At 43.4% G+C, this 27,921-nt stretch overlaps 1 non-coding gene across 1 annotated transcript; it reads left to right on the plus strand.

Annotated features, from left to right (window-relative positions):
* Positions 1-24,656: 24,656 nt before the first annotated feature.
* LOC120363429 (U6 spliceosomal RNA) lies at positions 24,657-24,760 on the plus strand. Its single transcript, XR_005578981.1, has one exon. It is a non-coding gene; the product is annotated as a U6 spliceosomal RNA (small nuclear RNA).
* The last annotated feature ends 3,161 nt before the right edge of the window (positions 24,761-27,921 follow it).

Genomic DNA, 27,921 nt, shown 5'->3' on the forward strand with positions numbered 1-27,921 from the left:
CATCTCCTTGGCCTGCTTCCTGGGATGTTTCAGGGGTTTCTTCTTCCCACTTCGAAGCCAGACATGACACCTATCACCCGTTCCCCAGGCCCTGCCATTGGAAACCAGAATTTTTTTTTTTTTTTTTTTTTTTGAGACGGAGTTTCGTTCTTGTTACCCAGGCTGGAGTGCAATGGCGCGATCTCGGCTCACCGCAACCTCCACCTCCTGGGTTCAGGCAATTCTCCTGCCTCAGCCTCCTGAGTAGCTGGGATTACAGGCATGCGCCATCATGCCCAGCTAATTTTTTGTATTTTTAGTAGAGATGGGGTTTCACCATGTTGACCAGGATGGTCTCGATCTCCTGACCTTGTGATCCACGCACCTCGGCCTCCCAAAGTGCTGGGACTACAGGCGTGAGCCACCGCGTCTGGCGGAAACCAGAATTTTTTTAAAAAAGCAAAACCTTTAAAAGTTTTGGAAATCTTGGGCTGGGTGCTGTGGCTCACACCTGTAATCCTAGCACTTTGGGAGGCCAAGGTGGGTGGATCACCTGAGGTCAGGAGTTCAAGACCAGCCTGGCCATCATGGTGAAGCCCCATCTTTTTTTTTTTTTTTTTTTTTTTTTGAGACGGAGTTTCACTCTTGTCACCCAGGCTGGAGTGCAATGGCGCGATCTCGGCTCACCGCAACCTCCGCCTCCTGGGTTCAGGCAATTCTCCTGCCTCAGCCTCCTGAGTAGCTGGGATTACAGGCACGCGCCACCATGCCCAGCTCATTTTTTTGTATTTTTAGTAGAGACAGGGTTTCACCATGTTGACCAGGATGGTCTCGATCTCTTGACCTCGTGATCCACCCGCCTCGGCCTCCCAAAGTGCTGGGATTACAGGCGTGAGCCACTGCGCCCGGCAGCCCCATCTTAAAAAAAAAAAAAAAAGTTTTGGAAATCTTGGAACCTAAGAGAAACATTTTCAAGTAAAGTTTATTATTTATTTTCTATTATATGTCAACTCATATGGAAGACAGTTTTTTTTGATTTTTGTTTTTTGTTTTTTGTTTTTTTTTTTGAGACAGTCTTGCTCCTGTCACCAGTCTGGAGTGCAGTGGTGCGATCTCAGCTCACTGCAACCTCCCCCTCCCAGGTTTAAGTGATTCTTCTGACTCAGCCTCCCAAGTAGCTGGGACTACTGGCATGCACCACAACACCCAGCTAATTTTTTATATTTTAGTAGAGACGGGGTTTCACCATGTTGGCCAGGATGGTCTCGATCTCCTGACGTGGTGATCCACCCGCCTCAGCCTCCCAAAGTGCTGGGATTACAGGCATGAGCCACTGTGCCTGATGACAGTTTTATATACATTATCTCATCTGATATTGGAAAAATCCTTGGGGATAGGCAGCATTCTAAAAAAAAATGTAACATATGCAAAAGACTAACCAGAAGCAGACTAGGTGATGGAAGAGGATTTCAAACCCAGACTGTGTGATACTAAAACCCGTATTATTTCTACTATATCTTCAAATATTAAAGTTAGAGTTGGCTTTTGCGGTTTAACATCCCACTCAGTGCCGGAATCTTCTCAGTAATAGTTGTTTCTAGATTTGGGACAATCTTTGCACCTAAGACAGTCCAATTCATTTTTGAATAGAGCTGGTTACTCAAAAGTTCTTCTTTCCCAAAAAAAGAAAAAAAAATTGAAATAGGTTTTCTATCAATTTCATGCTTTTGGCGCTGGGGATCGTCTCTGGAGCTGCCCAGAGGAAATCCAGTACCAGCCCCAAGGTGCGGCTATGTCCTAGTGATGGCTCCCTGCAGACATGTGTGAAAGTTATAGCCTTGCACACAGTGGACACTCAGAAAATGCTTGCTGCACTGAATGTAGCTTTGCCCTTTCTTGCAATGATTACTAACAAAATAGCTCCCATTTCAATCATGCCAAGGTCACTGCTGTTCTTGTGCTATGTGAGATGCTGGCTCTGAGCCCTGACCTGAAAACCCTCTGGGAAGATTGATTTAGTCTCTCATTAATTTGTTCAGTCAGGAAGTGTTTACTAAGTGCCCGCTATGTACCAGGCACTGTTGTAAGTGTTGGGCCCATATTGCCAAGCAAAATAGACACCTTCTCTTGTAGAATTTATCTTCTAGTGTGAGAAAACAGAGATTACATCATGAATATACACTTTTTTAGATGATGCTAAATGCTAGAGGGAGAAATGGGGTGAGTAAGAGGAATTAGGAGTGTCAGAAGGGGAGTTGTGGTGGCTATCATTTAAACAGATGGGCAATGTGAGCAGACGATGAAATGTCAAGAGGGAAGTGCTATGGATATTGGGGGAAGGAGCAGTGGAGACAGAGGGAGCAGTCAGTGCCGAGTCTCAAGCATGCCCCATGGCTGGAGCAGAGTGAGCCAGGTAGAGGGTAGCTGGAGGCACGATCAGAGAGATGATCTGAGAAATGTGATCTCTGGCTGTGTAGCTCGATATGGTAATCTCTGGGCCACAGGTGGCTCTCAGCATTGAAATGTGGCTACCCAAACTGACATGGGCTACATATATTTTTTTTTTTTTTAGATGGAGTCTCACTCTGTCACTCAGGCTGGAGTACAGTGGCATGATCTCAGTTCATTGCAACCTCCACCTCTCAGGTTCAAGCAATTTTCCTGCCTCAGCCTCCCAAACAGCTGGGACTACAGGCACATGCCACCACACCCAGCTAATTTTTGTATTTTTAGTAGAGATGGGGTTTCACCATGTTGGTCAGGCTAGTCTCGAACTCCTGACCTCAGGTGATCCGCTGCCTTGGCCTCTGAAAGTGCTGGGATTACAGGTCTGAGCCACTGCGCTCTGCCTGGTTGCATGATTAAATGACACAGCATGTTTCAAAGACTTTGAATGAGAATGAGTTGTAATTTTTCTCAATTTTAATTTTGATTTCATGTGAAAATAATGTTTTAGAGACATTGGATTAAATGAAATATATTATTAAAATTTATTTCACCTGTTTATTGTTACTTTTTTCATTGTGACTCCTGGGAAATTTAAAATGCCCCATGTGGCTTGCATTCCGTTCGTATTGGACTTTGCTGCTCTAGAAACTTGCGTGTCTTTCTAAGGATTTTGGCTTTTATTCTGACTGATTTGGGGAGCACGTAGCTGGTTTTGAGCAGACGAGAGACTTGATCTGACCTTTTTAAAAGGGATCACTCTGGCTGCTCAATTGAACAATAATGTAGGAAGACCACTTAGAAGGCTATTGAGGCCGGGCGCGGTGGCTCAAGCCTGTAATCCCAGCACTTTGGGAGGCCGAGGTGGGTGGATCACAAGGTCAAGAGATCGAGACCATCCTGGTCAGCATGGTGAAACCCCGTCTCTACTAAAAATACAAAACATTAGCTGGGCATGGTGGCGCGTGCCTGTAATCCCAGCTACTCAGGAGGTTGAGGCAGGAGAATTGCCTGAACCCAGGAGGCGGAGGTTGCGGTGAGCCGAGATCGCGCCATTGCACTCCAGCCTGGGTAACAAGAGCGAAACTCCGTCTCAAAAAAATAAATAAATAAAAGTAAAAATAAAAAATAAATAAAATAGAAGTCTATTGAGTAATCCAGGGGAGACATATTGGTGGCTTATGTCAGGAAGGTAGTGGGTGGAGGTGTTGAGACATGGTCAGAATCCATATGTATATATTTTTTTCTTTCTTTCTTTTTTTTTTTTTTTTTTGAGACAGAGTTTCACTCTTGTTACCCAGGCTGGAGTGCAATGGCGCAATCTTGGCTCACTGCAGCCTCCGCCTTCTGGGTTCAGGCAATTCTCTTGCCTCAGCCTCCTGAGTAGCTGGGATTACAGGCACGCGCCACCATGCCCAGCTGATTTTTTGTATTTTTAGTAGAGACGGGGTTTCACCATGTGGACCAGGATGGTCTCGATCTCTTGACCTCGTGATCCACCCGTCTCGGCCTCCCAAAGTGCTGGGATTACAGGCTTGAGCCACCGCGCCCGGCCCTATATTTTTTTCTTTATTTTATTTTATTTTTATTTTTTTGAGATGGAGCCTCACTCTGCTGCTCAGGTTGGAATGCAGAGTTGCCGTCTCGGTGCAGCCTTCACCTTCCGGGTTCAAGCAATTCTCCTGTCTCAGCCTCCCAAGTAGCTGGGGGTGAGGCACGCTCCACTGCACTGGGCTAATTTTTGTATTGTTAGCAGAGACGGGTTTTCACCATATTGGTCAGGCTAGTCTCAAACTCCCGACCTCAAGTAATCCAGCCACCTCAGCCTCCCAAAGTGCTGGGATTACAGTCATGAGTCACTTCACCTGACTTGAGTCCCAATGTATTTTGAAGGTACAGCCAGTAGGATTTCCTGAGAAAGCGGATTATGGAGTGTGAGAGAAAGAAAGGGATCACTGATACCTGCAGTGATTTTGGCCTGAGAACCTGGAGGGATGGGTTGCCATTAACTGAGACAGGAAGAACTGTGGGCAGAGCAGGGGAATATGAGGATAGCAGTTTGGGGGTGATTAAATGGTCATGTGAAGAAATTGAACAGTTGGGTGTCAGAGGAGAAGTCTGAGCTAGAGCTATAATTAAGGACAAGGACCGTGCTTTAGAGAACTTGATAATGATAGATTGGGGAGAAAAGGCAGACTCCATAAAGAACTAAGAGGAGAGGAGAAGTCAGGTGATGGTGCTCCGAGGGTCGAGGGTCGGTGAAGTATGTGTCTTCAGAAGGAACCAGCAATCAAGTGCTGATACGGTGAAGATGAGGACAGGTTGACCAATGGGTGTAAGTGATGGAGAGGTCAAGAGAAGTTCCTTTGGCATGGTCTGAGCAAAAGCTGATTACAGTGGGTGTAGCCAAGATAGCAGGAAAGGCTTTGGAGTTGGTGAGTATTGGCAAGTATGGAAAACCCCAGGTGTTTTTTTTTCTTTTGAGATGGAGTTGCACTCTTGTTATCCAGTCTGGAGTGGAATGGCGCGATCTTGACTCACCGCAACCTCCACCTCCTGGCTTCAAGTGATTCTCCTGCCTTACCCTCCTGAGTAGCTGGGATTATAGGTATGCTTTACCACACCGAGCTAATTTTGTATTTTTAGTAGAGACAGAGTTTCTGCATATTGGCCAGGCTGGTTTTGAACTCTGACCTTGGGTGATCTGCCTGCCTCTGCTTCCCAAAGTGCTGGGATTACAGGCATGAGCCACAGCACCCAGCTCAACCCCAAGAATTTTACTGGAAAAAAGAAAACAGAAGTAGGATCATAGCTGATAGAAAATTGGGGCCCAGCCGGGTGCAATGGCTCACACTTGTAATCCCAGCACTTTGAGAGATCTGAGGCCGTGGATCACAAAGTCAGGAGTTCGAGACCATCCTGGCCAACGTAGTGAAACCCTGTCTCTACCAAAAATATAAAAATTAGCTGGACATGGTGGCGTGCATCTGTAGACCTAGCTACTCGGGAGGCTGAGGCAGAATTTCTTGAACCCAGGAGGCAGAGGTTGCAGTGAGCCAAAATCTTTTTTTTTTTTTTTTTTTTTGAGACGGAGTTTCGCTCTTGTTACCCAGGCTGGAGTGCAATGGCGCGATCTCGGCTCACTGCAACCTCTGCCTCCTGGGTTCAGGCAATTCTCCTGTCTCAGCCTCCTGAGTAGCTGGGATTACAGGCGTGCACCACCATGCCCAGCTAAGCCAAAATCTTGCCACTGTACTCCAGCTTGGGCAACAGAGCAAGACTTTGTCTCAAAAAAAAAAAAAAAAAAAAAGAAAAGAAAAGAAAAGAAAATTGCGGCCCAAGAGGAATGATAAATAATGATGGGAGAGATAACAGCAGGTTTCTGTGCTAACCCAGTCGAGAAAGGAAAATTGATGATATGGGGAAAAAGGTGAAAATTTACTGGAGTCATCTTTCCGTGGAAATGAGCAGGGATTTTACGTAGGGCACGGGAAGTGTTGCCCCTAGGAGCCAGGACAGTTCACCTACCTTTGCTAGCGGGAAGGCTAACCATAAAGATGGTTGTGGTAGGGTGCTGTGGAAGTTCCATCTATCTGCTTCGTTTTCTCAGGAAACTGGAAAGCAAGGCAGAGCGAGGTGCTGGAGCTCAGCTGAGTGAGCTGCAAGTGTGAAACGGTGTGAGAATGAATGGGCTTGGGGAATACAGGGTAATGTTTATGGACAGGGGGTTAAAGTGATGGCCCAGGATTATGGTACCTGCAAAGGTGTTGAGGGTGCATTCAAGAAAGTGATCTTAATGACTGACATACAGTCAACTCACTCAAATATTTGCTGAGTGCTTATCACAGCAGCAATGTATTATAATAAAACTGCTTTTTAGGCTGATTTGCTACACAGCTGCGTGCTCCTCACTGCCTCCCCATGGCCCTGGCGGGAACTGCGGCCGAGGCACCACTCAGTACAGGGCTGCCATCTCTCGGCCAGTCCTTGCTACTGCAAATATACGAGGCTTACAGGCACTGCTGGACTTTCTCAGTGCCCTGGGTTGGTGACTGGTAGAAAAGATGACCCTGCCAAAGGCTAGTCGTGTGTGGCCATTACCTCTCTCTTTGCCTACCCTTCACTCTTCTATTCTTTTTTTTTTGGTGGGGGGCGAGGTGGACGAAGTCTCGCTCTGTTGCCCAGGTTGGAGTGCGGTGGCACAATCTCGGCTCACGGCAACCTCTGCCTCCTGGGTTCAAGCAATTCTTCTGTCTCAGCCTGCTGACTAGCTGGAACTACAGGCGTGCACCACCATACCCGGCTAATTTTTGTATTTTTAGTAGAGATGGGGTTTCACCATGTTGACCAGGATGGTCTCAATCTTCTGACATGAACCACCGACCTCGGCCTCTTAAAGTGCTGGCTGAGATTACAGGCATGAGCCACCATGCCCAGATGACTTTTCCATTCTTATTCTATTTTACTTATTTTTAAAATAAGTTTTTTGTAGATATTTCTTTTCTCTCTCTCTTTTTTTTTTTGAAGACTGGGTTTCACCATGTTGGCCAGGCTGGTCTTGAACTCCTGACCTCAAGTAAACCACCTACCTTGGCCTCCCAAAGTGCTGGGATTACAGGTGTGAGCCACCATGCCCAGGCTTTTTTCTCTTATTTTATTTATTTATTTATTTATTTATTTTTGAAACGGAGTTTCGCTCTTGTTACCCAGGCTGGAGTGCAATGGCGCGATCTCGGCTCACCGCAACCTCCTCCTCCCGGGTTCAGGCAATTCTCCTGCCTCAGCCTCCTGAGTAGCTCGGATTACAGGCATGTGCCAGTATGCCCAGATACTTTTTTGTATTTTTAGTAGAGACGGAGTTTCACTATGTTGACCAGGATGGTCTTGATCTCTTGACCTTGTGATCCACCCACCTCGGTCTCCCAAAGTGCTGGGATTACAGGCTTGAGCCACCGTGCCCGGCTATTTTATTTATTTATTTAATTTCTTTATTTATTTGAGATGAGGGCCTTGCTATGTTGCCCAGGCTGGACTTAAACTCTTGAGCTCAAGCTATCTTCCCACTTCAGCCGCACAAGCGACTTGGATTACGGCCACAGCTGCTATACCTGGTTCCCTTCTTATTCTCAGTAACAGGCAAATTACCCCCTTACTAAGAGGCGTTGCTTTCCTGAGAAAGTTCCCATTTTAGCAGACAACTATAAATATCAAAAAGCCCTTGAGAACCAATGAAATGAAATCGTCATTGAATTTCAAGCATCTGTGGTATACAAATGCCTGAAATATTTTAGACACAAGGGTCTGCACTGCTCCCGGTATCCTACCCTGTAGATGGGGTACCACACTCAGAGTGATGAGTTTTGTGTCCCGTTAGATGTTAGTTGAGAATCCATGATGCTCCAGGCTCTGGATAATGGACTCATTGCTGGATGATTTGGTTTCAGAAACCTCACATATTCTCCAATCTTCACACTTATTTTCTGTGTTGATTAAAATTTTTACAATTGGTCATTTTAGTATAGAAGTATTGGAGTCCTTGAAAAATTAAGTGAATTATCTGATAGGGCTAGACAATATATCAGACTTCATTTTACTAATATATCGGGTTACTTACCTGATGCCACAGCCCAGAAGAGGCAGAACTCCAAGTGGGCAAGTTTTTTTCAGTTATTTTTAAATTTTATCAAAGCAATACCTGTGTATAAATTCAAGCAGTGAAAAAGGCTTGTCATGAAAAACTTCAGATAGCTGCCTTTTCTTTTTTCTTTTTTTCTTTTATTTATTTATTTTAAAACAGAGTTTTGCTCTTATTGCCCAGGCTGGAGTGCAATGGTTTGATCTCGGTTCACTGCAACCTCTGCCTCCTCAAGCGATTCTCCTCCCTCAGCCTCCTGAGTAGCTGGGATTACAGGCACACACCACCATGCCCAGCCATTTTTTTGTATTTTTAGTAGAAACAAGGTATCACCATGTTGACCAGGCTGGTCTCCAACTCCTGACCTCAGGTGACCCTCCCGCCCCAGCCTCCCAAAGTGCTGGGATTACAGGTGTGAGCTACCACACCTGGCCAGCTAACTGCCTTTTCTTATCTTGTAGCCCTACACCCACAGAAAATTATCCTTATCTCTTTTAGCAATTTCCCTAAGCATTTATCTTCATGTTTCTGAATAATATGCTCATATTGTGTTTCTCAACTTGTTAGTTATGGACTCTACTGATTCATTTGCCCCTCCCAAGGTAATTATACAAATACTTTTGTTAGTTAGTGGTTAACATTATATACACTACTTTGACAAATACTGTTCATTGCTAAGATATGATTCTTTGTTTTTCCTGGAATTAATGATTGCCTCACTTTTTCATTTACCTACTTTTTCATGTATACATAATTAATTTAATTTTGTGACGTTCTGACACATTGAGCAATCATATTTTCTTTCTTTCTTTCTTTCTTTCTTTTACTTTCCTTCCTTTCTCCTTCCCTCCCTCCCTCCTTCCTTCCTTCCAATCATTCATTCATTCATTCATTCATCTTACTCTGTTGCCTAGGCACAACATCCCCAGGCTGAGGTTATCCTCCCAGCCCAACCTCCCAAGTAGCTGGAGTGCAATGGTGCGATCTCAGCTCACTGCAAGCTCCGTCTCCCAGGTTCAAGCAATTATTCCTTCAAGAAGAATTTACCTACCCTCCCAAGTAGCTGGGATTACAGGCGCCTGCCACCATGCCTAATTTTTTGCATTTTTTAGTAAAAAGTTTCACCATGTTGGCCAGGCTGGTCGCGAACTCCTGACCTCAGGTGATCCACCCACCTCAGCCTTCCAAAATGCTGGACTTACAGGCATGCACCACCACACCCAGCTAATTTTTGTATTTTTAGTAGAGGCAGGGTTTTACCATATTGCCCAGCCTGGTCTCTAACTCCTGACCTCAGGTGATCTACCCGCCTCAGCCTTCTAGAGTGCTGGGATTACAGGCATGAGCCACCGTACCTGGCCAAGTTTGTATTTTTTGTAGAGACAGGGTGTCTCAAACTCCTGGAGTCAAGCAATCCAACTGCTTCACCCTCCCAAAGTGCTAAGATTACAGTCATAAGCCACCATGCCCAGCAATAATTTTTTTTTTTTTTTAGACAGCCTCACTCTGTCACCCAGGCTGGGGTATAGTGGCACAATCTCAGCTCACTGCAACCTCCGCCTCCCAGGTTCAAACGATTCTACTGCCTCAGCCTCCTGAGTAGCTGGGATTACAGACATACACCACCACACCTGGCTAATTTTTATATTTTTAGTAGAGACGGGGTTTTACCATGTTGGCCAGGATGGTCTTGAACTCCTGACCTCAGGTGATCCACCTGCCTCAGCCTCCCAAAGTGCTGGGATTATAGGAATGAGCCACTGCGCCCGGCCCAGCAATAATATTTTCTATACTCTCAAAGCTTTGCTTTCCTTTTTTTTTTTTTTCCTATATGTACTTCTGTACTGGTCAGAGTTCTCCAGGGAACTAGAACTAATGGAGTGTGTGTTGTGGGAAGGGGGAGCAGTGGTAGAGTGTGTGGGGGTGGTGGAGAAAAAGGGGACTTCAGTTTAAGGAGCTGGCTCACATGATTGTGCAGGGTGGCAAGTCCAAAATCTGCAGGGTACGCTCGCAGACTAGAGACCCAGGGAAGACTGGCTGCTGCAGCTCCAGTCCAAAGGCAGCCAAGAGGCAGAATTTCTGTTTCTTTGAGGGTCATCAGTCTCTGAAGGCTCTTAAGGCCTCAACTGATTGGATCAGCCCACGTGATGGAGGGTAGTCAGCTTTACTTAAAGTCTAGTGATTTAAAGGTTATTCTCATCTAAAAACACCTTCACAGCAACATCTAGATTGGTGTTTGACCAAATATCTATGTATCATGGCCTATCCAAGTTGACACACAAAATCAACCATCGTAGCTTTAAAAAAAAAAAATTAACCATCATGACCTCTCTCCCAGATTCCCTGTTCGTGAATAAGGCCTTCTGCATTCCTGCCCTGCTGGAACATCCTGAGCTTCTCCTCAGTGCACTCTGGAATGCTTTCTTTTCATTCACTTACCCCCATTTTGGTGGAACATATTCTTCAGTAACTTCCAGTGCACAGAAAGTGAATTTTCAAAGCCATTGTATGTTGCAAAATATTTTTTCCTTTTTTCAGTTTTTTTTTCTTTGCCAAGTTGCCTGGAAGAAAAATTCAAAATATTTTTATTCTTTCCTCACACTTAACTGCCGTGGATCACTCCAGAATCGTAGCTCACTCTAGCAACTCTGAGTTGAAGATACTTTTCCCTTGGAATTTTGGAAGCATTAAGCCATTTTCTTCTTGTTTTCTGAAGCTCATGCTTTTGAACAATCCAATGAAATTCTGATTTCCCACCTTTTGCTTATGACTTCCTTTTTCTCTTTTGAGAGTTTAAGAATGTTTCCTCTTGATTCCCAGTGTCCTTGATTTTCACAGTGACATGTCCAGGGCAGGTTTTTTTGCTCACTTACTATATTGAACACTCAGTAGAATTTTCATTCTGGAATCTCATGTCCTTCAAGAAAATGTCTTGTATCACTTTATTAATTTCTTTTTTCCACTTTCAATGATTTCTTTTTCTGACAGCTTTTAAGTTTAGCTGAGTGGACTTTCTGCCCTGATCCTCTACATTTGTTTTGTTTTTCTTCCCTTTGACTTTTTTCTTTTTTCTGAGATGCAGTCTTGCTCTGTCACCCAGGCTGGAGTGCAGTGGTGCAGTCTTGGCTCACTGCAACCTCCATCTCCCAGATTCAAGCAATTCTCCTGCCTCAGCCTCCCAAGTAGCTGGGATTACAGGCACCCACCATCACACCAACCTAATTTTTGTATTTTTAGTAGAGACAGGGTATCTCCATGTTGATCAAGCTGGTCTTGAACTCCCAACCTCAGGTGATCCACCATCCTCGGCCTCCCAAACTGCTGGGATTACGGGAATGAGCTACTGAACCTGGCCAACTTTTTTTTTTTCTTTTTTTTTTTTTTTTTTGAGACAAAGTCTCACTCTGTCACCCAGGCTGGAGTGCAGTGGCGTGATCTTGGCTCACTGCAACCTCTGCTTCCCAGGTTCAAGCGATTCTCCTGCCTCAGCCTCCTGAGTAACTGGAATTACAGGCATGAGCCACCATGCCCAGCTAATTTTTGCATTTTTAGTAGAGTTGGGGTTTTACCATGTTGGTCAGGCTGGTTTCAAACTCCTGGCCTTGTGATCTGCCTGCCTCAGCCTCCCAAAGTGTTGAGATGACAGGCGTGAGCCACCATGCCTAGCTTTCCCTGTTCTTTATGTCCCTAAATTCAGAACTTTTCCAAATCCAAAGCTTTGGCTATTCAGTTTCCCAAGAGAACAGCACTCAGCTCTCCAACGGGTCGGGGAGGGCTGTTTTTGAATGCATACGGAGAATGAACCAACTGCTCGGCCCTTCAACATTCAGCCAGTGCTTTAGTTTCATTTCAGTGTTTTCTTCATGGCATTTGGGAAATCCAGGCACTAAGTCTGTGAGCCAACCGGCTTTATTCTCTTCCATATCTATCTCTGCTTAGGTTGCAACATTCTCCCCTGTAAGTTGGCTCCTCTAGTGTCTACTTTGTCTTTCAAAAACTCATTGAAATCTTTCTTGCGCTGTGACCCTCTAGCCTCTTTTTGGAAGAGCTTTAACACCATTTAAAAAAAAAATTAGGCCGGGCATGGTGGCTCAAGCCTGTAATCCCAGCACTTTGGGAGGCCGAGGCGGGTGGATCACAAGGTTGAGAGATCGAGACCATACTGGTCAACATGGTGAAACCCCGTCTCTACTAAAAATACAAAAAATTAGCTGGGCATGGTGGCGCATGCCTGTAATCCGAGCTACTCAGGAGGCTGAGGCAGGAGAATTGCCTGAACCCAGGAGGCGAAGGTTGCAGTGAGCCGAGATGGCACCATTGCACTCCAACCTGGGTAACAAGAGCAAAACTCCGTCTCAAAAAAAAAAAAAAATTAGATTCAAGGGGCACGTGTGCAGGTTTGTTACATATGCAGATATATTACATGATGCTGCAATTTGGGCCTCTATTGATCCCATCACCCAGGTAGTGAACATAGTACCTGATAGGCAGTTTTTCAGCCCTTTCCTCCCTCCCACCCTCTTTTGGGGTCCTCAGCGTCTATTGCTGTCATCTTATTTATTTATTTAATTTTTTGAGATGGAGTCTCACTGTGTCACCCAGGCTGGAGTGCAGTGGTGCAATCTCGGCTCACTGCAGCCTCTGCCTTCTGGGTTCAAGCCATTTCTGGCTAACTTCTGTGTTTTTAGTAGAGATGGGGTGTCACCATATTGGTCAGGCTGGTCTCGAACTCCTAACCTCAGGTGATCTACCTGCCTTGGCCTCCCAAAGTGCTGGGATTACAGGCATGAGCCACTGCGCCCAACCTGTTCCTGTCCTCTTGGTGTCCCTGTGTACTCTACATTTAGCTCCCACTTTTAAGTGAGAATATGCAGTATTTGGTTTCTGTTTCTGCATTCATTCATTTATAATAATGGCCTCCAGCTGCATCCATGCAGCCACAAAGAACATTATTTAATTATTTTTTGTGGCTGTATAGTATTAAAAAATACAATCCACCATTGATGGGCACTTGGGTTGATGACGTGTCTTTGCTACTGTGAATAGTGCTGCCATAAACACAGGAATACAGGTGTCTTTTTGGAAGACAAATTTATTTTCCTTTGGTTATATACCCAGTGAGGCTGCTGGGTCAAATGGTAATTCTAGTTTGAGTTCTTTGAGAAGTCTCCAAACTGCTTTCTGCAAAAGCTGAACTAATTTACATTCCTCTCATCAGTGTATAAACATTCCCTTTTCTCTGCAACCTTCCTAACCTCTGTTATTTTCTGACTTTTTAATGATAGCCATTCTGACTGGTGTGAGATGGTATCTCATTGTGGATTTTCTTTGTTTTTTGGGTTTTGTTTTGCGTTTGTAGAGACTGAATTTCCCTATGTTGACCAGGCTGGTCTCAAACTCCTGACCTCAAGTGATCCACTTACTTTGGCCTCCCAAAGTGCTGGGATTACAGGAGTGAGCCACCACACCTGGCCTGTATGTCTTCTTTTGAGAAATGTCTGTTTATGTCCTTTGTCCACTCTTGAATGGGGTATTTGGTTTTTTTCTTGTTGGTTTAAGTTCCTAGATTCCAGATATTTGTCATTAGATGAATAGTTTGCAAATATTTTCTCTCACTCTATAGGTTAACTGTTTGCTCTGTTAATTCTTTTTCCTGTGCAGTTTAATTAGATCCTAATTATCAATTTTTGTTTTTATTGCATTTGCTTTCAAGAACTTAGTCATAAATTCTTTGTCTAGGCCAATCTCCAGAGAAGAGTATTTCCTAGGTTTTATTCTAGGATTTTTATAGTTTGAAGTCTTATATTTAAGTCTTTAATCCATCTTGAGTTAATTATTGTGTATGGTGATAGGTAAGGGTCCAGTTTCATTCTTTGTCATATGATTAGCCAGTTTTCCCAGCACCATTTATTGAATAGGGTATCCTTTTCCCCAGTGATTATTTTTGTTGATTTTGTCAAAGATCAATTCATTGTGGGTGTGTCGCTTTTTTTCTGTGTTCTCTATTCTGTTCCATTGGTTTGTGTGTCTATTTTTGTACCAGTACCATGCAGTTTTGGTTACTATAGCCTTGTAGTATAGTTAATGTCAAGTAATGTGATGCCTCCAGCTTTGCTCTTTTTGCTTTGGATTGTTTTGACGATTCAGGTTCTTTTTTTTAGTTCCATAAGAATTTTGGAATTTTTTTTCCAAATTCTGTGAAAAACTGTGGTCGAGCCTGGTGGTTCACACCTGTAATCCCAGCACTTTGAGTGGCTGGGATGAAAGAGTCATTTGAGCCTAAGAGTACAAGACCAGCCTGGGCAACATTTTGTAGAGATTTCTTCCCTACGAACAACAAAAAAAAAATTGCTGGTCAGGCATGGGGATTCACGCCTGTAATCCCAGCACTTTGGGAGGCTGAGGCAGATGGATTACAAGGTCAGGAGTTCGAGACCAGCCTTGCCAACATGGTGCCACCCTGTTTCTACTAAAAAAATACCAGAATTCGCTGGGCATGGTGGTAGATGCCTGTAATCCCAGCTACCAGGGAGGCTGAGGCAGGAAAACCAATTGAACCTGGGAGGCAGAGGTTGCAGTGAGCCGAGATAACTCCATGGCACTCGAGCCTGGGAGACAGAACAAGACTCTTGTCTCAAAAAAAAAAAAAAAAAAAAAAATTGTTAAATTAGTTGGGTGTGGAGGAATGCACCTTAGTCCTAGCTACTCAGCAGGCTGAGGAGAGAGGATTGCTTGAGCCAGGGAGTTCGAGGCTGCAGTGAGTTATGATCATGCTACTGTACTCCAGTCTGGGCAACAGAGCAAGACTCTGTCTCAAAAAGACTTAACGTTGGAAATGTGATTGGAATAACATTGAATCTGTAGACTGCTTTGGGCTATATGGACATTTGAACAATATTGATTCTTCCAATCCCTGAGCATGGAATGGTTTTTCCATTCTTTTGTGTGGTCTCCGATTTCTTTCAAGCAGTGTTTTGTAGTTCTCCTTGTAGAGGTCTTTTACCTCCTTGGTTAGATGTATTCTGAAGTATTTTATTTTATTTTATTTTATTATTGTGGCTATTGTAAAAGGGATTGCATTCTTGATTTGGTTCTCAGCTTGAATGTTATTGGTGCTACGGATTTTTGTATGTTAATTTTGTATTCTGAGACTTTACTTAAGTTGTTTATCATGTCTAGGAGTCCTTTGATGGAGTCTTTAGGGCTTTCTGGGTATCAAATCATATCATCAGTGGAGAGAGATAGTTTGACTTCCTCTTTTCCAATGTGGATTCCCTTTATTTTTTTCTCCTGCCTGACTGCTCTGGCTAGGACTTCAAGTACTATGTGGAATAGGAGTGGTGACAGTGGGCATCCTTATCTCGTTCCAGTTCTTAGGGGGAATGCCTCTACCTTTTGCCTGTTCAAGGTGATGCCTAACACTAATTTACACTGTTTTATAGTTACTCCAGCAGGGTTTTGGGAAGGAGGGGAAATAGATGTGTGTGGACAATCGGTCATTTTTAACCAGAAGTTCTAACTAGGCAAGTTTTCATGAGGAAACAGAGGGTGGGGCTTTATCTGGGAAGAGGGCTCAGGTGGTGCACGGGAGGGCTGGGCATACTGGGCAGCTTGAAAGTAGAGAGGCCCTGGGTAGAGCTGAGAAAGGTGCATTCCAAGGATCTGCAGAGAGGAAACCCAAGAAGGCTGGAGCAGCCTTCAAGGGGCACTCGTAGCTTTGCTCTAGGTAACCCTGCTTGAACCAACCATCATACCTATGGTCAATTTAATACCTACCTTTTCTAAACTAAGCACACAGGATCAAAGAGCAATAAATGTTCTTCCTGTCTAACTTATATACCCCCTTCCTTTCCTTGTCACTTTTTGTTGATTTCCCCTCATTTTGCAGGGTCCTTGGCAGAAGTTGGGGTAATTTCATTCTTTTCTTTTTTTTTTTTTTTTGAGACGGAGTTTCGCTCTTGTTACCCAGGCTGGAGTGCAATGGCGCGATCTTGTCTCACTGCAATCTCCGCCTCCTGGGCAATTTCATTATTTTCTAAATATATGTTAGTAGGCCTGATCTCACATAGACATATCTTCATATTAGAAAATAGGTGTTTGCTCTCAGGGAAACTGTCAAATAAAATTGTATGATCACTGGGTGTGGCACAAGTCTGTAATTCCAGCACTTAGGGAGGCCAAGGCAGGAGGATCACTTGGGAGTTCAAGACCAGCCTGGCCAACAATGGTGAAACCCCGTCTGTACTAAAAGTACAAAAATTAATCAGGTGTGGTGATGCGTGCCTGTAGTCCCAACTACTCAGGAGGCTGAGGCAGGAGAATTGCTTGAACCCTGGAGGCAGTGGTTGCAGTGGGCCGAGATCACGCCACTGCAGTCTAGCCTGGGTGACAGGGTGAGACTTTGTCACACACACACAAAAATTGTATGATCAGAAGGACCTTAAGCTGTTGTTTAGCTTGTATTTCTGTATCTTAAGGTGAAATTATACTTAGGAAGTGACTTCATGTGCTCATTCACAACTGCTGAGAGATGGGGAAACAGAGGGACAGAGCTGGAAATGGCATTACAAGACTTCTGTTGGCATCCCTGCTCTCACATTGCCTGGAAATGAGCTAATGGCTGAGATCCTCAGCTTCTTTGTCCGTAAGATTGCACAAATACTTGCCCTGCCCATTTTGTCAGGTTGTCGTAAAATCAAATGTAATTTAGATGAAGATATTTCTTAATTGCATGCTATGCTGGTGTATTTATAGATAAGTTAATGGTGTTTTCCAGGAACTTTGCAAGGTGTAATATGGAATGTGCAGTTAAAAGTTGTACAGTCTCTGACCTTATGAAACTTACAATTTAGTAACATCCCTTTAGAGAAGACAGAAAAACAACAGACAAAAATCTGGTTTCATTTTTTGTAACTCTGGAATTTCCTTTTCAAACTTGAAATAACTCCATGCATACCTCTCTGATTCATGCCTACTGCCATTAACTCTATTTTGTTTTCTTCTTTTACCTATGTACAGCACATTATATCCAGACTACATTGTACTTCTAACAGTTTTCAGGAGTTGCTCTAATCTGCCAGTGAAGGCTTAAAAAATTAAAAGTGGTAGAAACAACCCAAATGTTTATACATGGATAACTGGATAAACTAAATGTGGTATATACAGTCAATGGGATATTATTCAATTTTCATAAGGAAGAAAATTCTGATACATGCTACAAGCACGAATGGGCCCCAAGGACATTACATTAAGTGAAATTTGCCAGTCACAAAGACACAAATACTGTATGATTCCAATTATATGAGGTACATAGAGACATAAACCAGAATGATGATTGTCAGGGGCTGGGAGGAAAGAGGAGTTATTTAATGAACAGAGTTTCAGTTTTGCAAATAAAAGGAGTTCTGAAGATAGACGGTGTAGATGGTTGCAGAACAATGTACTCAATATTACTGAACTTAAAAGTGTTTAAGATAGGAAGTTTTATGTGATTTTTATTTTTCCACTTTTTTAAAAAAATAAAAGGAATGGAGAATTGATACCTGCTACAACATGGGTGAGCTTTAAATACATTCTGCTCAACGAAATGAGCCAGATGCAAAAGATCACAAGTTATATAATCCACTTATACGAGATACCTAGAATAGGCAAATTCATAGAGGCAGAAAGTAGAATCGTGGTTCCCAGGGGCTGGGAATAAAGGGGAAGTAGGGTTTGAGAGTTATTATTGATGGGTACAGAGTTTCAGTTTGGGTTGATGAAAAGGTTCTGGAGATGGATGTTGGTGATGGTTGTACCTCAATGTGAATGTAATCACTGCCACTGCACTGCCACTTAAAAATGTTTAAAAGAGTAAATTTTATATTGTGTATATCTTACCATAATAAAAAATGAAGAAAAACTTAGAAATAAATGAAATCAAGTGGCCACGTACAGTGGCTCATGGCCTGTAATCCCAGCACTTTGGGAGGCCAAGGTAGGAGGATCACCTGAGGTCAGGAGTTTGAGACCAGCCTGGCCAACATTGCAAAACCCCATCTTGACTAAAAATTCAAAACTTAGCTGGTTGAGTGCCTGTAATCCCAGCTACTCGGGAGGTTGAGACAGGAAAATTGCTTGAACCCAGGAGACAAGAGGTTGTAGTGAGCCGAGATCACGCCACTGCATTTCAGCCTGGGAGACAGAACGAGACTCCATCTCAAAAAAGAACCAAAAAAAAAAAAAAAAAAAAAAAAAAAAAAAGAAAGAAAGAAAAAAAAGAAAAGAAAGAGAAGAAAATGAAGTGGTCATGCTTCTCTGGAGTCTTACACATCTGCCACACAACAGTAGACACTCAGTACACTGGTAGGATGTGTTGAATTGCATTGGATTCCTACACAGCAGCTTTTCAAGTGATTTCAAGGTTGAAATTATTCTGAAGCCTGAGTTTTCTGGACAAAATTTGAATGAGTTAAAGAAAAGGTGACTAAAATTGCTTTCAAGAAATCCTAAATTCCAAATATTACATTAAAGAAAATGGCAAAGTTATGGGGACTACACTTTTAAAAGAAGAGTTCATCTCAGTTGAATTATATTCCTAGCCTTCTAAATGACTGGGATTCTTGGTAAATGACAGCCCTTCCACTGGGAGGGATCTTGGGCAATCATCTGATCCAGCCCATGCCTTCAGGCTGGTAAGAGATCATCAGCTCATTTTTCAGATTAAGCAATCCTACTGCCCAGAGAGGTAAAGCCACCTGTGTCAAGTCACACAGCAAGTAGGGGACTGGCATCCGGACTTCAGGGCTCCTGCCTCCCAAGACCTGTGCTTTTTTTCTGTTGTCATGCTCTAGTTTACGTACCTTCTCTGGATCTCTATTTTTCTACCACATTCTAAAGTAAAAATATTAGCCATTCTCTAATCATTGTGCAAAAATTCTTTGAGTGTCCCAGGCAGTTGCTTATCTAGGTAAAGGTGAGTGATCAAAACGCTTTTACAGGGGAGATGTAGTTGTTATCTGGAATCCAGGCCTAGATTCAGAGTATAAACACAGAAATCTGAGCATGTGATCTGGATGAACTGGTTAATCTTTCTAAATCTCGGGTTCTTCATCTATTTCAAAACATGCCCAACTAAAATATTTTGGGGAGAGTTGAATGAAATTTGTGTATGTATTTTGTAGAGCATAAAGCAATGGTGTGGCCCAGTGAGTTTTGGGGGTCGCCAGACCCTTGCAGGAAGTTTTCAAGATCAAAAGGTTTTTTTTGTTGTTGTTGTTTTGAGACAGAGTCTCACTCTGTTGCCCAGGCTAAAGTGCAGTGGCGCAATCTCAGCTCATTGCAACTTCCACCTCCTGGGTTCAAGTCATTCTTTTGCCTCAGCCTCCCAAGTAGCTGAGATTACAGGCACACACCAACATGCTTGGCTAATTTTTTGTATTTTTAGTAGAGACGGGGTTTCACCATGTTGGCCAGGTTGGTCTTGAACTCCTGATCTCAAGTGATCCACCTGTCTCAGACAAGGGCTCCCTCTGTCACCCCAGCTGGAATACAGTGGCGTAATCACAGCTCACTGCAGCCTTGCCTTCCCCAGGCTTAGGTGATCCTCCCACCTTAGGCTCCCAGGTAGATGGGACTACAAGTGTGCACCACCGCACTTGGCTAACTTTTGTATATTTTGTAGAGACAGGGTCTTGTCATGTTGCCTAGGCTGGTCTCAAACTCCTGGGCTCAAACAATCTGGGCTCAAGCAATTCTGCCTGGACCTTCAATCACTGGGATTACAGGTATTAGCCACTGCGCCTGGCCCCAAGGTCAAAACAATTTTTATGATAATATTAAGATGTTATTTGCCTTTCTTTTTATTTTATTATTTATTTTTTTGAGACAGGGTCTCACTCTGTTGCCGCAACTGGAGTTCAGCAGCATGATCATGGCTCACTGCAGCCTCAACCTCCTAGGCTCATGTGATCCTCCCACCTCAGCCTCCCAAGTAGCTGGTACCACAGGCACGTGCCACCACGCCCAGCTAATTTTTTGTAATTTTTGTAGACACTGGGTCTTGCTATCTTGCCCAGTCTGGTCTCAACTGCTGGACTAAAGTGATCCTCCTGCCTCAGCATCCCAAAGTTCTGGGACTGTAGGTGTGAGCCACTGCACCTGGCCTATTTGCCTTTCTGCACAAGTATGCAACGGAGTTTCCAGAGCTATGGGACATGTGATATTTGTAACAGATTGAATGCAGAAGGAGATAGAAGATATCCAACTGTCTTCTAATAGGTCAGAAATTCAAGAGATTTGCAAATATGTTAAACATTGTTACTTTTCTCATTAATTCTTTTGGAGGTAAACTATTTTCCGTAAAAATGTTATTTATGTTAAAATGTAATGTGTTGGTACTGTTGTTTTAGATTAATAATCTAAAAACTGTTTTTAAAAAAATTTTTCAATTCTCATTTCTGAAATGGTACATGTTGTTAGATATAACCGCATAAACAAAATTCTTTGAGGCTCTCAAGAGTGTAAACTGATCTTGAGACCAAAAAAATTAAGCACTGCTGCTATAAGGTACCACATAAATAGTACATATTTTTACTTTATACCATTGATTTTTAAAAAGTATTGCGTTACTAAAAAGGGTATGTGCTTCTTACAGAAAATTTAGAAAATTGTAGAGAAATATAAAAAAGGAAATAAACATTATCTGTAATCCCATCATGTAAAGAGCACAATACTTTTTTTTTTTTTCAGTAGATGGAGTCTCATTCTGTCATCCAGGTTGGAGTACAATGGTGTGATCTTGGCTCACTGTGACCTCCATCTCCCAGGTTCAAGCAATTCTCCGCCTCAGCCTCCTGAGTACCTGGGATTACAGGTGCACACCACCATGCCCAGCCAATTTTTGTAGTTTTAGTAGAGATGGGACTGGTCTTGAACTCCTGACCTCAAGTGACCACCTGCCTCAGCCTCCCAAAGTACTGAGATTGCAGCTGTGAGCCACTGCGCCCAGCCAAGATACCATTTTTAAAACATTTTTCTTAGTATTCTTTAATTGTAAACACCTAACCTATAATTTAACCAGGCTTCAGAGTTGAAATTAGGGTGACATTAGGAGTTTAGAGTGTATTTTGCTGGCTCTAGGATCACCTTCAGGACCTTAGCTCTGTTCTAGGTTTTTAAAATTGTGTCTTCAGTGAACCTATGTGCTTGTCAATGAGTCTTCTCAGTTACCACGTAGCGTCTACCATGTTCTTCTTCTACTGTTGTAGCCCTCTTTGGTGACGTTGGTTGCTAAGGTTTCAATGGCTTACCAAAGGAGATAGATACCTCAGTTACCCCTGGTGGTGCCACCTCCTATGGGCTGTGCTGGGCGCCTCCACTGCTGATAGGTGGGAGCTTGAACTATGGGAGTGGTGGGTGCTGTGTCTATTGGAATCAGTGCTGGTATCCCAAAGCCTTGCTGTGGGCAGGGCCTCCCTCCCATTGATTGAAATGTTGTCATATAGGTACTGATAGTGTGCAGCTTCACTTTTTTTTTTTTTTTTTTTGAGACCGAGTTTCGCTCATTACCCAGGCTGGAGTGCAATGGCTCAACCTCCGCCTTCTGGGTTCAGGCTCATCGCAACCTCCTCCTCCTGGGTTCAGGCAATTCTCCTGCCTCAGCCTCCTGAGTAGCTGGGATTACAGGCACGCACCACCATGCCCAGCTAATTTTTGTATTTTTAGTAGAGACGGGGTTTCACCATGTTGACCAGAATGGTCTCGATCTCTTGACCTCATGATCCACCCGCCTCGGCCTCCCAAAGTGCTGGGATTATAGGCGTGAGCCACCACGCCCGGCTGCTTCACTTTAAACACCTCTTTTTCCTTGTCTTCCTCCCTTTCATTCTTGTGTCTTTCCAGTCCTGAGATAGAAGCCCATGGAAGGCAGGAGATGGGGCAGTTTACACTCAGAGCACTGAATATCATCAGAAACAGCCCTCTCCTTTGATGATGAAGGTTTAATATTTTAGTACCTAGAGCCAGGCATGGTGGCTCATGCCTGTAATCCTGGCACTTTGGGTGGCTGACACGGGTGGATCACTTGAGGTCAGGAGTTTGAAACCAGCCTGGCCAACAAAGAGAAACCCCGTCTCTACTAAAAATACAAAAAAATTAGCCAAATGTGGTGGTGGATACCTGTAATCCCAGCTACTTGGCAGGCTGAGGCAGGAGAATTGCTTGAACCCGGGAGGTGGAGGTTGCAGTGAGCTAAGATCCCACCACTGCACTCCAGCCTGGGCAACAGAGTGAGACTCTGTCTCAAAAAAACAAAAACAAAAACTTTAGTACTTAGTACTTTATAGCACCAGTTCTCAAACTTTTTTGGTCTCAGGATCAGTTTTTACTCTTAAAAATTCATAAGGACCAATTAGCTGGGCGTGGTGGTGCATGCCTGTAGTGCCAGCTACTCAGGAGGCTGAGGCAGGAGAATTGCTTAAACCCAGGAGGTGGAGGTCACAGCGAGCCAAGATCACATCACCACACTTCAGCCTGGTGACAGAGTGAGACTTCATCTTAAAAAAAATAAAATTCATGAGGACTTCAAAAGCTTTTATTTATATGGCTTTATCTATATTTACCGTGCTAGAAATTAGAAAAAATAATTTGAAATATTAATTCATCTCAAGTAACAGGAACAACCCATGATATTATAAATCATATTTGTATGAAAAATAGCCAGGGCTGTGTAACTTATCCCCTCATGGAAGTGGTAGGATCGTATAGCTTTGTTTGGTCATGGCTTTTAAGTTTTAAAAAGTTGGTGTTGATTTCCTAGTTTGCAAAATTATTTAAGAAATTGAATCCATTCTGATTTTAGCTGCGTTTTTATTATAGGATACCCCTTTTTTTTTTTTTTTTTTTTTTTTGCCTTATAGCACAAAACAGAAGGACAGCAAAGTATATACAGGAAATTGGAAATAATCCACCACTATGACTTTGGTAGCTTGTCTGTTTTCTCTGTTTTCCTTTTTGGGGGTTGACTCTTGGGTTCATGGTCCCTGAATTTGATGTAGCATATACATATGTCAGTCATAGTTTCTATAGGTAAAACAGTTCTCAAGTCTTATAATTAAATATTTTAACATCTCACAATATTTTCCAAAGAGGACCTAGGGATTTTCACCGTCAACCAGGCTTGTCTTGTCTGCCCAGAGATTTAGAAAGAGAACATGTCTTGTTTCTGAGAACAGATACAGCTCAGAATCCAATTTAAGATGATGTTGTGTGGTCTTTAGCACTGAAGTAAATTATACAGGACTTGTAGAAACTCCATGTGAGAGCCACAAATGGCTTCCAAATTGAGAAACCTTAAAGGCAAAATCCAAAGTTCAGTTTTACCCAACACAGAAAAGTGATCTCTGAGCGTTACCTTGATTACCTGCTTTAGCAACTGCATGTACTGGGTGAGTATAAACTGAGGCCTACAATGACTGCTCCCTGTGTCCTGCACATTGATTCCAGTGAGACATTACAGAGAATTTTCCAATTTTAAGCAGTGTCAGACAAGTCACTTTTGATGCCCACTTCACTTTCATTGAAGCATCAATGAAAAGGTAAGCGGTTTACTTTGAAGTCTGGTGAGATGCAGGCTTACCTAGATTATTAAGAGGGTGGGAAGTATGTTAGTAGATCTCTAATAGGGGTAAGTTGAAGATACCCAGTTCCAAGGAATGAAAGCATAAAAGCTTTTCGTTGCGTCTCATAACTGGAACAGAGAGGACTGGAGCTGGCTTCGGGCTCGCCTGTATTCAGTGCTCCCTCCCTCCTTCCTTTCGTCCACCTCTCTCTCTTGTTGTCTCCATTCTCTCAGATTGTGCCGTGTGCAGCAGAGATGACCATCAGCAAGACTGAGGTCAGGCTTACAATTTAGCATCTGAGATGAAAGAGCAATTCCTCCACCTCTAATTTGGAAAATTCCAGGGAAAGACTGAATAGGTCAGGCTCCATGTCAGAAGGGACAGAACGTTCTAATGGACAGCCTCAGGGGAAAAACAATTTCCTAAAAAATGGTGAGGTAAGGAGGCAGGGGAATGTTGACACCAGCAGGGATCAGAATGTTAGATAGACGTACTCTCCCACGAAGGAAATGACTTTTAACATCATTCTTCTCCAGTTCATATTTTTCCTTTGACCTAGGTCAGTTTGCTGATGCCAAAAGTTTGGTGACACAATCTTGTAAACATCAAGCTACTTTAATCTCTCTTTGCCTCAGTTTCCTTATACTGATTTCTTTTCTTTTCTTTTTATTTTTTGAGATGGAGTTTTGCTTTTGTTGCCCAGTCTAGAGTGAAATGGAGAGATTTCTGCTCTCTGCAACCTCCACCTTCCAGGTTCAAGTGATTCTCCTGCCTCAGCCTCCTGAGTAGCTGAGATTATAGGCGTGTGCCACCACACCCAGCTAATTTTGTATTTTTAGTGGAGACCGGGTTTCTGCATGTTGGTCAGGCTGGTCTCAAACTCCCAACCTCAGGTGATCTTCCCCCTTCAGCCTCCCAAAGTGCTTGGATTACAGGCGTGAGCCACCATGCCCGGCTATCTTGTACTAATTTCATACTCATATAGCTTAATAATACCAGTACTCCCTTCAGCACCTACGCTAAAATTGGAAAGATACAGAGAAAGCTATCATAGCTCCTGTGCAAGGATGGCATGCAAGTTAGTGAAGCATTCCATATATTTCTTAATATATTTAGTAGCAGAGTACAATGACTCTAGTTAATAACAATGTATTGTATATTTCAAAATAGCTAGAAGAGAGGATTTGAAATGCTCCCAACACATGAAATAGTAAATACTCAAGGTGATGGACGCTCCAAATACTCTGACTTGATCATTACACATTCTATGCATATAGCCAAAATATCATATGTATCCAACAAATTTGTACAACTAAAAATTGATACTATATTTTATGAAGTAGTTGTGAGGACTAAATGGGAAAATGCCAGATACATAATAAATGGACAGTAAAAGTCCACAGAAGAACAGCTCTTTGGGAGGCCAAGGCAGGTGAATCACCTTAAATCAGGAGTTCGAGACCAGCCTGGAAAACATGGTGTAACCCTGTCTTTATTAAACATACAAAAATTAGCTGGGCGTGGTAGCACATGCCTGTAGTCCCAGCTACTTGGGAAGGTGAGGCACAGTAATCGTTTGAACCCAGGAGCTGAAGGTTGCAGTGAGCCAAGATTGTACCACTGCACTCCAACCTCAGTGACAGAGAGAGACTTTATCTAAAAAAAAAAAAAAAGAAAGGCCACAGTAGAAGAACTGGGCACTGGGCAAATGCGTGAAACTAGGGCCTGGAATATGTGTTGAGCTAGGGTAGATACCAGAAGGACAGAACTGTAGGTGTAGACATTCATCATTAGGTAGAACAAGGTATCTGTAGGCTATGAATTGGAAACCATAGGCAATAGTCTAGGCAAACTTGTCAGCCCTGAGGGTCTGGCATAGCTACCCCGAACCAGAGGCAGCACAATACTCCTCCCTCCTGGGTTCCCGAACATGAAGAAATACAAAGGTGTCTTGAGTTATGGTTGATACTGTGACGGGATGTTGCTGGCATCTTGCGTCTGGGAATTCTGTGCATGGGACAGTCTGACCCAAATAATTATCCTGCCTAAAATGCCTAAAGCACCACTATTGATGGAAAAAAAAAAAAAACCAGAATGATCTTAATAGGCAGGTCCCAGAGTGTCAGGGAATGCAAGAGCAGAGATACTGAGAAATCCAATCATTAGTGGTTGAGGTCAGTTACCAAGCAATAGGGCCTCTAGCCACCTGGCTTTAGGCAGGATTCCTGTCTCTAGGGAGGAGGCACAGAGTGGAAAGAGTGACGTAGAACTTGGATTTTGCAGGAGTGGAGACAAAGAGTCCAGATGCTGAACATGTAGGGGTCTTCATGCAGTCCCGTGGTCAACAGGCATGCCTCTGAGTTCTACCCCAGCTCTGCTACTTACTTTTTTTGTGTGGCATTATTTGTCTGAGCCTTGATCTCCTCCTCCATAAAAGAGGCATAAGAAGAATAGTACCTATTTGATAAGGATGCTGTCTGGATTAAGGGTGATAATACAGACAGGTATTTAAGCATGGCACCTGATTCACTGTAAGTGTGCAGTCAAGGGAAGCTACTATAATTATTGTTATTAATAACAATGACAGAGATCCAATTAGGAGAATTTGGCCAGGCAAGGTGGCTCATGCCTGTAATCTCAGCACTTTGGGAGACCGAGACAGTGGATCACTGGACCCCAGGAGTTTGCGGTCAGCCTGCACAACACAGTGAGATCCTGTCTCTGTGAAAAAATTTCAAAATTAGCTGAATGTGGTGACGTGTGACTGTGGTCTCAGCTACTTGGGAGGCTAAGGAGGGAGGATGGGTTGAGCCCAGGAGGAAGAGGCTTCAGTGAGCTGAGATTGCACCACTGCACTCCAGTCTGGGTGACAGAGAAAGATCCTGTGTCCAAAAAAAAAAAAAAAAAAAAAAAAAAAAAAAAAAAAAAATCCAAAATACAATTAGGAGAATTTGGGTAATAAGTTGGGGCCTTGGCCTTAAGAAAGCAAAAATACCCTTACTAGTCTGGGACATCATGTCACAGCTCCATCAGTGTGGAACCAGAGCTTCTGAGCGCCCTCCTGTGTCCGAGCAGGGTTGGTGCTTGGGACCAGGATGGCTGTGATGCTGCCGCTGGAAACCCAGCAGATCTTCAATGAAGAGAGGGAAAGTGGAAGATCCCAACTTGGCCATGAAGGAACTGGCAGCCTTGCTGAGGAGCCAGGATGAACACTCATCAACAGTGAAAAGCAATAGCCCGATGTGGTGGCGGGTACCTGGAGTCCCAGCTGCTTGGGAGGTTGAGTGGGGAGAATGACTTGACCCCAGGAGTTTGAGCCCTCCCTCGGCCACACAGAGAAACCCTACCTTCAAAAAAAAGCAAATCAAAACCCAAACAAACAAAACAAAAGCAATAGCATGTGCAATAGGATTACAATTATGCAAATAAAAGCAGTATCTTTTTGTTGTATGTGCAGGAGAAAACAAAAGTCTGAAAGGACGTGACTGCCATGTTAACAGTGAAAACCTATGGGAGATGAGAATAGGACTTTTAAAAAAATCCGCTGAGTGCAGTGGCTCACGCCTGTAATCCCAGCACTTTGGGAGGCTGAGGAGGGCGGATCACCTGAGGCTAGGAGTTTGAGAGCAGCCTTACCAACATGGAGAAACCCCATCTTTACTGAAAATACAAAATTAGCTGGGTGTGGTGGCACATGCCTGTAATCCCAGCTACTTGGGAGGCTGAGGCAAGAGAATTGCTTGAACCTGGGAGGCGGAGGTTGCAGTGAGCCGAGATCATGCCACTGCACTCCAACCTGGGCAATAAGAGCAAAACTCCGTCTTAAAAAAAAAAAAAATACTAAGCAGGGTATTAAACTTCAGACAGAAGAGGAGTTTGTTCATGAACTGAAAGACAAATGAGAAATCTCAGCATTGCCAAAGGGCTATTATGGGCCACCCAATGCAACTAAGGCTGTCCAAGCCTTTTGCCTTCCGGCCTGCTCATCTCTGCCTCCTAACCTCATTCCTGAGAGTCTGGACCTTCCTGACAGGTAGTGATCCCTGGTTATGTTGTCCAGGACATTGTCACTCCCTGAAACACCGTCTTCCAGTCCTTCCTGCCTTGATAAATATCTATTTGTCTTTCAAAAGGCTCATTGGGCACCATTTAGGTGGATTTCCTCTGATTCTCCTCCCTCCAGCTTAATAGCCTTCTCATTTATATTACTTCTATACATCAAATTAAATTGGCTTTTTTTTTTTTTTTTTTTTTGAGATGGAG

Source organism: Saimiri boliviensis, chromosome 4, assembly GCF_048565385.1.
Source record: "Saimiri boliviensis isolate mSaiBol1 chromosome 4, mSaiBol1.pri, whole genome shotgun sequence".
Taxonomy (NCBI): Eukaryota; Metazoa; Chordata; class Mammalia; order Primates; family Cebidae; genus Saimiri; species Saimiri boliviensis.